The sequence below is a fragment of the Lolium rigidum genome, chromosome 3 (assembly GCF_022539505.1).
Source record: "Lolium rigidum isolate FL_2022 chromosome 3, APGP_CSIRO_Lrig_0.1, whole genome shotgun sequence".
In the NCBI taxonomy this organism is placed as follows: Eukaryota; Viridiplantae; Streptophyta; class Magnoliopsida; order Poales; family Poaceae; genus Lolium; species Lolium rigidum.
This window is the reverse complement of record NC_061510.1, coordinates 284,733,057-284,744,141: the sequence shown is the minus strand read 5'-3', so window position 1 is coordinate 284,744,141 and position 11,085 is coordinate 284,733,057. Positions and strand designations below refer to the sequence as shown.

Genomic DNA, 11,085 nt, shown 5'->3' with positions numbered 1-11,085 from the left:
CTACTAAGTAGTGTAGACCTCACTCTTATGGAGCTTTTTCAACCTTGTGTTAATTAAAACACATTGAAGGTAATCACCGCATGGCGGTGTAGACCTCGCAGTTGAGAACGGAATAAATTCGTTGGCATCATGCAATCCATAAGTTGTGTGCAAAATTGGAGGGGTCATTATGTCATAATGACATAGTTTAGACCTTAAGGTAACGGTGCATAATCTACAGTTAAATAGTAGATGCCACATATCAATTACCTTCTAATTGACAAGTATAAACTTGACATAGTTATGCAAGTGTCTTACACTTTGCTACCTGATGTTTTCGAAATTTGCAAGCAAATTCCATATGCTATAAGAATAATGGAGCCACCATATTGCTTTGTAATAGTATTACTGATGTAATACACACGTCATTTTACATGTGTAAAATGATGCATATTTTATTATTATGCAATTCAGCAGGACACAATGGTTTATCCTATATATTTGCTCGAAAGCCTCGCAAATAACAGTAACCTAATGGTCAAACTGCTGAAAACGGCAAGAGTCCAACAAGACTCGATTGCATTTTCTGTAAGTCTCAACATATGAAAAATCTGGGGTGAAACCAGAAATTCCATGGACTTCACAGAATTATTAAAGAACTCGGCGGCTGATTTGTAAAATCAGTCAAAGGATAAGAAAATCCCAATCTCCGTTCGGTGCGGTTACAAATTCCCCAAGAGGGAAAACCCGCTGCTGCTGCCGTGAGCTACTGGTTGCGCCGCTGTCTGAAGGGTCGTGCAGGCTCCTGGCCTGCACCGTCACCATCACGGAGCTAAGGTCGCGCCGCCGCAGGGCCGTGACCATGCGGTACCGAAGCCGCGTCGGCGTCGAGGTCGGGGGCTGCCGTCTCCGCAGGAGCATCGGCAACGGGGCCGAGGGCCTCCGCGCTCGCTTGATCGCCAGGTGCGTCTCCTCGTTGCCCGCGTCTTTGGGAGGAGGCCGTGGCGCCGGTCGGCCAAGGCCGTGTGCTGGTCCGCCGCCGGTCGCCGTGGCGTTCTTTGATTCGATTGCTCCTAACAAAGGATACATGGGAAACAATGCAGCAATTAGTTAATGATTTCAATGAAGTGAAATGATCGATCTATGCAACTGTTAATAGACATAAATTGCAAAACCGGAAAATAAAACGGTCTTCTAGCAATTCTAGCCCATAGGCCCGTGCGTGGGAAGTGAGGCAGCCGCATGGGCCAGCCAATCACTTGGGCGAGGCGGTTAACGCCAGGGAGTGGATGGGGTCGTCTGTGCTCGATCCCTAAATCCACTTGACCGCGGCGGCCATCACCGGTGACCGGAGCTGCTCCCGTCACGGATGTCCTCGTCTGAGGAGTCTCCGGGAAAACGGGTTCCAGGCGCGATGTTGTTCAGGAGCCAGCGCGGCCGGGCTTGTCGGCGCGACAGCCAGGCCACTCGACGTCGGGCTTTGCAGCGGCACGCCGAGGGCCGGGACGCGGCGGCGAGCGCCTATGCGTGGTGACGGCGGAGGGGTGGCGGGCGACGGGGACGGCAACCGCGGTGGCGCAACGACGTCGACGGGCGCAGCGCTTGGGCACGGTCCAGTTTCAGCATGAGTCGTCGTCCATTCGTCGTGCTTCGCCGACCGGCAAAATTTGCTCTATGGGAGAGCAACGTGCTGATAACGTGTTAGAGGTAATCGAGACATAAAACGAGAGAGACAACAAATGATTCAACTAGTCTGTTCCATTGATGATTACGACAACATATACTGAGGGAAGAGACGCGAATATGGGTCACGTCTGTTCGAAGAGGTGTGAGAAAGGGTTGTGTCTGTTGACAAACCAATCAACATAGAGAATTACATGAGGGAGGATTACCCTTTTAATTAACCTATTAATTAAATCCTAACACTTTCCGCAGACGTTTGAGGGGTGATTTACTTGACCATTGGCAATATATCTTAAGCATTTTGTTCTTGGTTCCCCCATGTGATGATGATGATAAGGTGGCTTGGTCTTTGAATAAGAATGCTGTTTTCTCTACCAGATCAGTATACACTCTCTTGGAAAAACCCCTTGCCGGATGTAATAACAAGTGGATTTGGAAAGCTAAATTGCCACTGAAAATTAAGATTTTCATGTGGCAACTTTGCCAAGATGCTATCCTTACTCGTGAGAATATGAAAAAAAGGAATTGGCCCGGATCTCCTTTATGTTCTTTCTGTAGACAAGTTGAATCGAATGATCACATCTTCTTCACCTGTAACACTTCGAGAGTGGTTTGGGGAGTTTTGGCTTTGGCCATGGGAGTGAGATGCATCCCTACTTCTTTTTGGCAAGTCATGGCTTGGCTTCATACTTATTCCCCTGGTTTCGAGAGGTTTTACATCATTATCATTGCAGCTGTGTGCTGGGCGATATGGAACGTGAGGAATAAGATCACTTTTGATAAACATATCCTGAGATCACCGAGTGAAATTTCATATTTTGCGGTGGCTTTGATTGTCTACTGGGCAGGTTTACAAAAAGCTGAGGACAAAGGCTTTCTGATCGAAGGCGTGGAGAAGATGACACAGGCGGCGGCGACAGTCTACTCAAGGCGCACAACATCTTCGTCGAACCAGAGGCAGCTGCTGTTGATCAAGGGAGCCTAAATTCTGATGATCTGGCTATCCGGTTTTGCCGATAGATTGAAGAGGATCTCAGGCTTTTGCTGCTAGAAAACTGCTGTTTCCTTTGCTCTTTTGTTCTCGCTGTTCCCTTAGTTTGTGTGATGTGAACCTGTTTGTCTAGATACTTGTTATTGGTGGTGTCAGGTTTTTGCCCCATAGTGGATATCTCGATGTCGAATATTCACAGTGGGTTTCCTGGCACTGCCCCAGCTCGCTTCCCTTCTCCCTATCTCCTCTCTATTGTAACATAACTGAACTTGTTCTTTCCGTTTTTGCAATGGAAAGGGTGGAAGCCCGGTTGGAAAAGCTATGGGAGAGGCGCATGGTGAACTCCTGGTCTTGTGCGGTGGACTCCGGGCAGAGGCGCGAGTTGACCTGACGGGCAGCGCATGGTGGACTTCCTGATGGACGGCGAGCCTTGGCACTCAGTCTTGTCCACCAGGCGGTTGACGGCGCCGCGCTTGCTCCTAAGTTCGTCCATCTTGTGGCCGAGCGCCTCGATGTAGTCGGCACACGATGTGACGTACCAGCGGCCAGAGGTCTGGAATTTGATTCCACCCCAAAAAGCAACAATACCTCTCAAAAAAAAAGCAACAATATTTCAGATCTGGGGCATCAAATACTGAAGAAAGTCACAGAAAATTTGAGCAAAGAAACGTTAAGATTTAATAATATGTTTCCAAGAAATCGAGCAAAGAATTGGGGACGCTTGGATACCAGCTCACCACGATCTGATCGCCTCCACAGCCGGATCGAGGTTCTCCCTGGCACCGCCTGTAACCGACTCAACGTATGTGTCGGCTTCGCTCCCCGCCGCCTCTTTTTCTTCTGGCGGCTTCGCTCGAGATGGAGTCGCAGTGGCGCACAGGCCGAGGACGAGCTCAAATTGGAGCAGCGAGAGAGAATTAGAGGAGAGGAGGTGGCCGGTTGGGTCATGAGCGCCCGGCACCGGAGATGGAGGTCACCCTCCGCGAGTTCACAGAGGCCGATGCGGAGGCGCTCTTCTCGTGGGCGTCCGACCCGCGCGCGTCGTCCTCTTCCAGCGCCGCGAAGCCTACGCGGGCGTGGACGAGGCCGGCCGCTACATCCTTGACCACGTCCTGCCGCACCCGTGGTACCGCGCCATCTGTGTCGGCGGCGGCGCGGTTGTGGGCTCCATCTCCGTCAAGCTCGACCCCGCTGAGGAGAGCGGCGGGCGACGCTCGTCGAGGGCGTCCGTGGGATACCGCATCGCGCACGGATACTGGGGCCGCGGCATCGCGACGCGCGGTCCGGGCGGCGGCGGAGGCGGCTTTGGCGGAGTGGCCGTGGCTGGTGCGGCTGGAGGCCGTGGCCGACGTGGAGAACCCGGCGTCGCAGCGGGTGCTGGAGAAGGCCGGGTTCGTCAGGGAGGGCGTGCTGCGGGGCTACGTCGTGCTCAAGGGAAGGCCCAGGGACATGGTCGTGCTCAAGGCGGTTCGGGACGGGGCGGGGCGGTGCGTCCAAGAGGTAGCAGGCGTGGGGAGAGAAGGGGTAGCGGTTGAAAGGAACTTGGCATGAATGCGGTTAATTTTCAACGATACCGGACGTGGGATGCGGGTGATTTTTACAGCGGGGAAGGGAACCGACGTACCAACCATCCTACCACCTCTAGTCATTTAATATAGTAGAGATTGTATCGTTCCTTTATGTTATTCCACTGTGGCATTAGTTTTACTCGTTTTTGCATACTCATGTATGCACACGGACCATCAATGTGCAGAAGAAAAATATATTTCAACTGACATCTGTTTTACCAGTTATCAGCTATTTAATACTTTCTACATTAGTCACTGTTCGTACTGATATTCAGGGGCGTAGTCTCCATCAATTGCACATGGGTATGTATAACTATATATTGATCATATCCTCATCTCCATCTTGGACGAGCTTCAATTAGTTCATGGTGTTTGCTCTTTTAGAAGATTTCTTTATATAACTCGATTATTTATGTTAATTAGGGTTCGCTTTCTGCATGTCGGAATCTGTGCACACGGGAGGATTTACAAAAGGAACTACAAGGTTATCTGATTTGTGAAAGTGAGTGTAAATAAGAACACATGATTTGCATAGAATTTGTGACAAATCAAATATAATGCTCTAATTAATACACGTTGTGCTTTTCTTTCAAGTGTTATTTCCATATCTAAGATGTGCAATATTTATTTCACCTTTGAGGTTATGCTATGACTCTTTTGTATAACATTTCAACATTTTCAGTGTCCAATATTTTATTTATAATGGCCCCGCTGCAACGCGCATGGTATCATCTAATATTTTTAAAAGCTCACACACGGAATATTCAAGATAGAACAGTAGATATACCACATGCATGCATCGGTATAATCTATTACTAGATACAGATGCAAGTATTGAAAATATCTAACGTTTGCTCACTTATTTAATGAAACATAGGACTCTCTCATGGTTCACTACAAGCTACTCATCCAGGATGCCAACCTGATCTGGACCTGCGTACGGGTGGGCAGGAACCGGTGCGAAGTGCAATTCATTGCGAGTCTCTTCTACGTCGTCTTGTTCTTCTGGGTTTAGTGGAACTCTCTCTTCTCGATCCTCTTCTTCCTGGGACCGTTCGGCTTGTTCCTCCTCTGCCGGCAGAAGTGCTTCAACAGCAAGCATTGGTGGCGTGATGGCTCGAAGTGTAAGGCGATGCCTCTTCGCATGATGGCACTCCTTTCGAGTAAACCTTACGCGTGGATGGTACCTTCCCCTTCGTCGTGCTGCACTGGTTGCAGGGTCCTGCAGCGGCTCCTCATGTGCTTCTCCTATGAACACAGTCTCTACAATAGTGTTTTCCACATGTGCGGCTATGATGGTGTCCTCCGCAGCAGCCTCACGTGCAGCGTTAATAGCAGCTAAGGTGGTGTTAGCTTCCACTAATCTCTCTTCGAGAATCTCAACTCGCTCCTGGTAATCTAAAGGTATAATAGAGGCATACCCATGGAGCAAGCTGAGGCTATCCACGTTAAGGCAAGTGGCGCGCAAGGGTAGGGCGTCGGCCAAGATTCTCAGCCACAGGTTCATCCACGTGGCACCACATGATTGGCCCGGCCTAAAATATCCATCTCCACTTCGCGTGATGAGAACCAACCCTATCCCCTCCCCATTCATCTGCTCCTCAATCCCCTCTTTCCAGCCGCCGGCACTGCCGCTCGCGTCCCTCCGTGCCTCCTCCACCTCTAGCTGCCATTCAGCTCACCGAGAAACGGCGGCCCGAGCTTGACGTCGTCGTCGCCTGGAAACATCGTGCCCTCCTGCTCCCGTCCCTTCGCCTCCTCCTCTCCGCCGCCGTCTTCCTCACACGAATGGCCCACGGCCCCGACTCGGCCGGCGTGCTGCTGCACCGCAGGACAGCCGGTGAGTTCCTTCGCATCTCTCTGTTTCCCTTTTTCTTTTCTTTTCTCTTTCTCCGTAGAAGAAGCCACTTCTGTAGATGCAGCAAACCATGGAAGTTTTGGGTCTCCTTGGGCCTGGAGAAGCACCGTCGGCGGATTCATTACCCGGTGCCGCCGGCCATCACGATATCCCGTCCGTCTCATCGCCGCTGCTCCTCCGCCCCTCGCCTCCTCTCCTTTTCGTGGGGAGCAACGAGCGCGGGTCGACAACGACGGCCCCTCACGCCGCTGACCCTGCACCCAGTGCCGGCTACTTCATCCCCACCAGCCAGCCACCTCGCCGGTATGTCCGCCTCCACCTGTGCGTGCAACGTGAGATGAGGTGCTCCTGGTCTCCTCTTTCCTCTTCCTCCTCTCCTTACAATTTTATATCCCCTCTCCAGTTCACGTGTGATGTGAGCCAAGGATGAGAACTTTGTGAGATAATACTTGAGCTGTGAGTATAGATGGGAGCTCTAGCACACACACATCCACATCAAGTCAAAGTTATTGTGTAAATGGAAGAACAACTTATTATCTGAAAGTGATCAAAATGATGGCTGACAAGAGAAAGAACTATAAATTCGAATACAACCACTGCCTCTCTAGCCAAATTATAAGACACATAAGTTCCATGTTTGTGCCTTTTGCTTGCAGTCTAAAATAGGAACCGTTTCAAATCTGGAAAGCTAGTGCCATGGTCATCATTTTCAGATATGGTGCATGTTACACACTACACATAATAACTGAAGAGACTGACCTGGTGTTGCTCCATAACATATCTCCCTGTAGAACGTTGATGTGCTCAACATTTAGCTTGATAAACTACACTCCCAGCAATAAATCTTCTTTTGTAGCCTGGGTGATATGACAGACACGATGACATCAATAGAAAGTGAGCAAGTAATTAAATGAAAATATTGCCTGACCATGCATATGAATGCTCTTTAGCCTTACTGGTTGACTGAGATGTAGCTCCATTGAAGGAATATACCTGCCCAGTGCATAAGCTTCAAGAACTCAGGCTCGTGCTATTTTGAGGTTCTGAAGAAAAAGGATATTGTGGTGATGTTTTAGCATTTGTAGGATATGACTATACGCTGGAAAACTTGTACTACAGGTATATGGAATTTTCCAAATATTACTTGTAAGATCAAATGGTCCTTTCTTAGTACAACCAATATATATAGAGAGACCTGGGGCTGTCATTTCATAGCCTACACGACGTGAGACATGGCATAAATTTGTACCTGTGCGTGCTGCAGGTGGGCATTTGTGGTGGTGTGCGATTTCGTGATGTATGTGCTACCCTCCTTGGCGTTGGCTTTTCCCCTGACTCTTTAACTTGTTGGAGAGGCTGATGGTTCCTGGAGTGTCGGTTTGATTACTTTTCCTGATTTTCGGTTGTAGGGGCGTTTGAGTTTTGTGGATTTTATGCGCTCGCCATCACTTGTATTATATAAAATATTTTGCAAATGAAGATCATTGTGGATATTACCGACAAATACCTATTTTAAGATGACTCTTTCAATTTATCGAGTCCGAGACATGCATATTATTAAAAGGGTGAGTTTTCTGACCTTGGAAGCCTATAGTTGTTCATATTCTGTGATATGTTTTATCATCAGAATTGTGTAATTCATTCTTGAATTTCCCTATAGGTTCTTGTTTTCTATGATATATTCTCTATAGGTTCTTGTTCTGCGTCTGGACAAAAATGATTTATGTCGGGTTTCATTGGTTACAATATGTTCACGAATGCGCCCTACTCCACATGATTGCTTAGTGATTAATATGATGATTTTGGTGATGTTGTTGATCTGCTTCACATTCCGTTTGTGAGAACCCAACTCATCTCCTACATTGTCTCCCCTTTATTGACCTCTTCACGACCGTAGTACCCCGTAGCATCTTATGAGCATCGGCTCTATCCTGCCACCTTGGAGCTCACCTGTTGGCTTGCAGGTAAGTGTCTTCTTATCTCAGAGATATTACCCAGTTAACATATGTGTACAGTTTTCAAACATTACTGAGCTAGACCAAAAAGGAAGTGTTACTGTTTTGTAGTGTGCTAAAAATAAGAATATTGCTATGTTAACTACACATGTGGCCAGGGAACTACTTAAATTAAGTGCAACATAGACTGATCAGATGCAAGCAATAATGAATGATGGTCATCTTGAACTTTTACGAGTTATTCAATTTTTGCCTCTAATGTTTTGATAATCCTTTATTTTCTCTTCTCTTGGTTTTAGGATGTCGTTGCAAGATGATGATCGACTCTGAGATGGGATGCAGGAATTATTCATCGGTTTTTTCGGTTCCAAGAAAGTAAAATTATTTCACAAAATCCAATCATGTTTTTTTGGCCTCTTATGACCATGATTTGTGCTTCTGGTTTCTTATGTCCATTCTAATGTAGGAAAAACCAGCTTTTGAAAACTTTCTGAACTTTTCATGTTTGATTGTATGGCATTATTTGGTATGTTTTGTGGTTCAAGGCAACATTGTTGGTCATATATTCTATATGTTGGATGAATTTCTCGCGGTGTCAGCGGAACTTTAATATTAGCATTTCGATTGAAAAAATATCTTATTTTCTGTTTTTTGTGGTAATAGTCACAACTTCTGTCATCAATGAATATTGTAGTCTGTAGTTCAGAATCAAGTTACGAACCAGCAGGTGAAGTGTTGCAAGGCAATGATGGGGCATCAACATTACTGACGAGAATTAAAGGTTAGTTCTTAATGGAAGCACACTTAGCATTTCTTTCAAGGCGAGCAACAATCAAATGTTTGAAATTGTTTCGTTCTTTTGTTAGTTTACAAAATGTTACATCCGTTACAGTGATAGCTTATCATTTAGAAAGATAGGTAAAATTGGACATTGTATATTGCATATCTTCAGAGCTCAAATTCAGAGCATCATTTTTCTCCTTGGTGGTGGAGAGGAGTTAGCCTGTTGGAGCAAGATCAATAGTCCCAAACATACGTTGTCTAATGCAATATGCTTGGTCTGAACAAGTTACCCCCTATTCTTTCTCATGTGTAAATATATGAGAGGAGTGATTCTAATTTGAAAATATGGTTTGAATGGTAGAATCATCGGTGCCTGCTGATTGGGTCTATTAAACTTGTTATCTGTCTTATTTGCACCAATGTTTTCTTGTATACATAGTAGCATCCTTTTCCTGATAGGGTTATGCCTTAAGTAGCAATTTTGCATAGCGTAAACCCCTTGTTGAGACAAAAGTAACCATGAATCTCAATATGCAGTGTGCACTTAATTTCTTGAATAAAACATGCGCGATGTTACCAATTAGCTTGTCTTTAGTAGAACAATAATGCCATGGTTCCGCTTCATGTCCTTGACATCCTCTGGAAACAACACATATTTATTTACTTGGTCAATTATTGTTTAGTGGCGGTCAGGAAATAGTGAAGGATTTGGTTCCACCTTTGGATTGCTTGATCTTTTCTTTCTTTTCTTCCAAGGAATTGGAACTATTCATTTAACAAATGTGTAGCTTACCATGTTTTTTTTGTGGACATAAATTCTGGCCTACTTCCACCATTTTCCCATGTTGTTGGTTGTGTACCAAGGGAGAATGGTTAAGCACTGCAGCACTAGATGTTGCCTAATTTTATTTGGTTTCCCATACTTGTTATTTCCCTTTTCTTGAAGTGATTATCTCGCGTAGGTATTGTTGTTGAAATGCAATGAGATAAGATATTACACCTTGATATCCATGTAATGAAAAATATCAATTAAATATAGATTTGCTTTCACTGCTATAAAGTTTCCCTGTTCCCCAGTGGTGAATGGGATCAATTGTTACCTATCATCCCAGGTTGTCTTGCACGCTTTGCTGTGAACAATGTCGTGTTATAGATGAAGAATGGAGCGATGACAGGCTCAATGTCCCAGAAAGAAACCCTGGTACGCCTTTCACTTGGTGTTGTTTCATCCCATGCGACCTACACTTGCATATACTTACTTCAACAAGACAAGAAGATATGGCTTCTCAGTTTGGCAGCTTTAATTTTTATGGATCATACCAAACCTGAATAGTGCGCCACTGAGAGCTTTTCCACCTTGCAGGATCCAGATCACTTATGCCAGTTATCGTACCCATGTACCTGGACGCAAATATGATAATTTACCTTTTTTAAATACTCTTGCATATAAATTTACACGCCAAAAATCATGAGTATATGCACCAAGTTCAAATGAAGCAAACTGTATTTAGATAGAAGACACACAACAAACTCAATTTTTTTTGAAGCGATCTTGCATTAAGAAAGATGACTACAATCCAAAAATTAGGTAGCATATGGAAACTGTAGGTTCTTGTTCCAGACTCTTCAGTTTCAAACACCATTCTAAACCTCATGCCAATATATAATTGGTTGCCATAGACTACCTTCTGGTACTCGGAAAAAGTGCATGCGTCGTGGGATCTTCCTTTACATACTCTTGCATTTTTAAGTAGGTTTCTTTTTCTCATAGCAACCACAAGTCAGTTCTATGCTTTGTATTGTCTATTAGTTTGGTGTTATAATTTATGACTGATAGATTTATGGTTTTTTCCTTTTTAGGTTTTTTTCCCTTTTGGTGATTGATCGTCAGTAGTTGTTCCCTTTAGGTTATTTTGGATCGCAGTCTCCCTTTTGTAGTGGGCAGCAAATATGAACTCAGTGCCTGGTGCAACAATTTCCTTGTGCACCTCGTGTGTGTGTATGTGTTGGTTTTTCCGTCCTCTAATATAATGCTTGCACTGCGCGCAAGCTTTTGGTTCATCCTATCAATTGCTTATTCTGTAATGTCTTGCTCAGGAAAAGGACTATTGTAAATTCCTAAAACAATGCTGATCTATGCCTTCGCGACTTGATCAGGATAGAGGCTGTTGTACAGTCCTAAGTTGATACCATTATCCACTCTCTTTTTTTCCAAAAGATTCCATTATCTGCTTCATATTTATGACTTTTACCAATGATTGCCCAGCT

General features: G+C 45.5%; 1 long non-coding RNA gene across 5 annotated transcripts; it reads left to right on the top strand.

Annotated features, from left to right (window-relative positions):
* Positions 1-8,029: 8,029 nt before the first annotated feature.
* LOC124703505 lies at positions 8,030-10,883 on the top strand. 5 transcript variants are annotated; one of them, XR_007003137.1, is made up of 5 exons: positions 8,030-8,043; positions 8,334-8,409; positions 8,729-8,815; positions 9,930-10,018; positions 10,678-10,883. It is a non-coding gene; the product is annotated as an uncharacterized LOC124703505 (long non-coding RNA). The 5 variants fall into 5 exon arrangements; XR_007003135.1 differs by having other exon boundaries at positions 8,334-8,815; XR_007003134.1 differs by lacking the exon at positions 8,030-8,043 and having other exon boundaries at positions 8,244-8,409.
* The last annotated feature ends 202 nt before the right edge of the window (positions 10,884-11,085 follow it).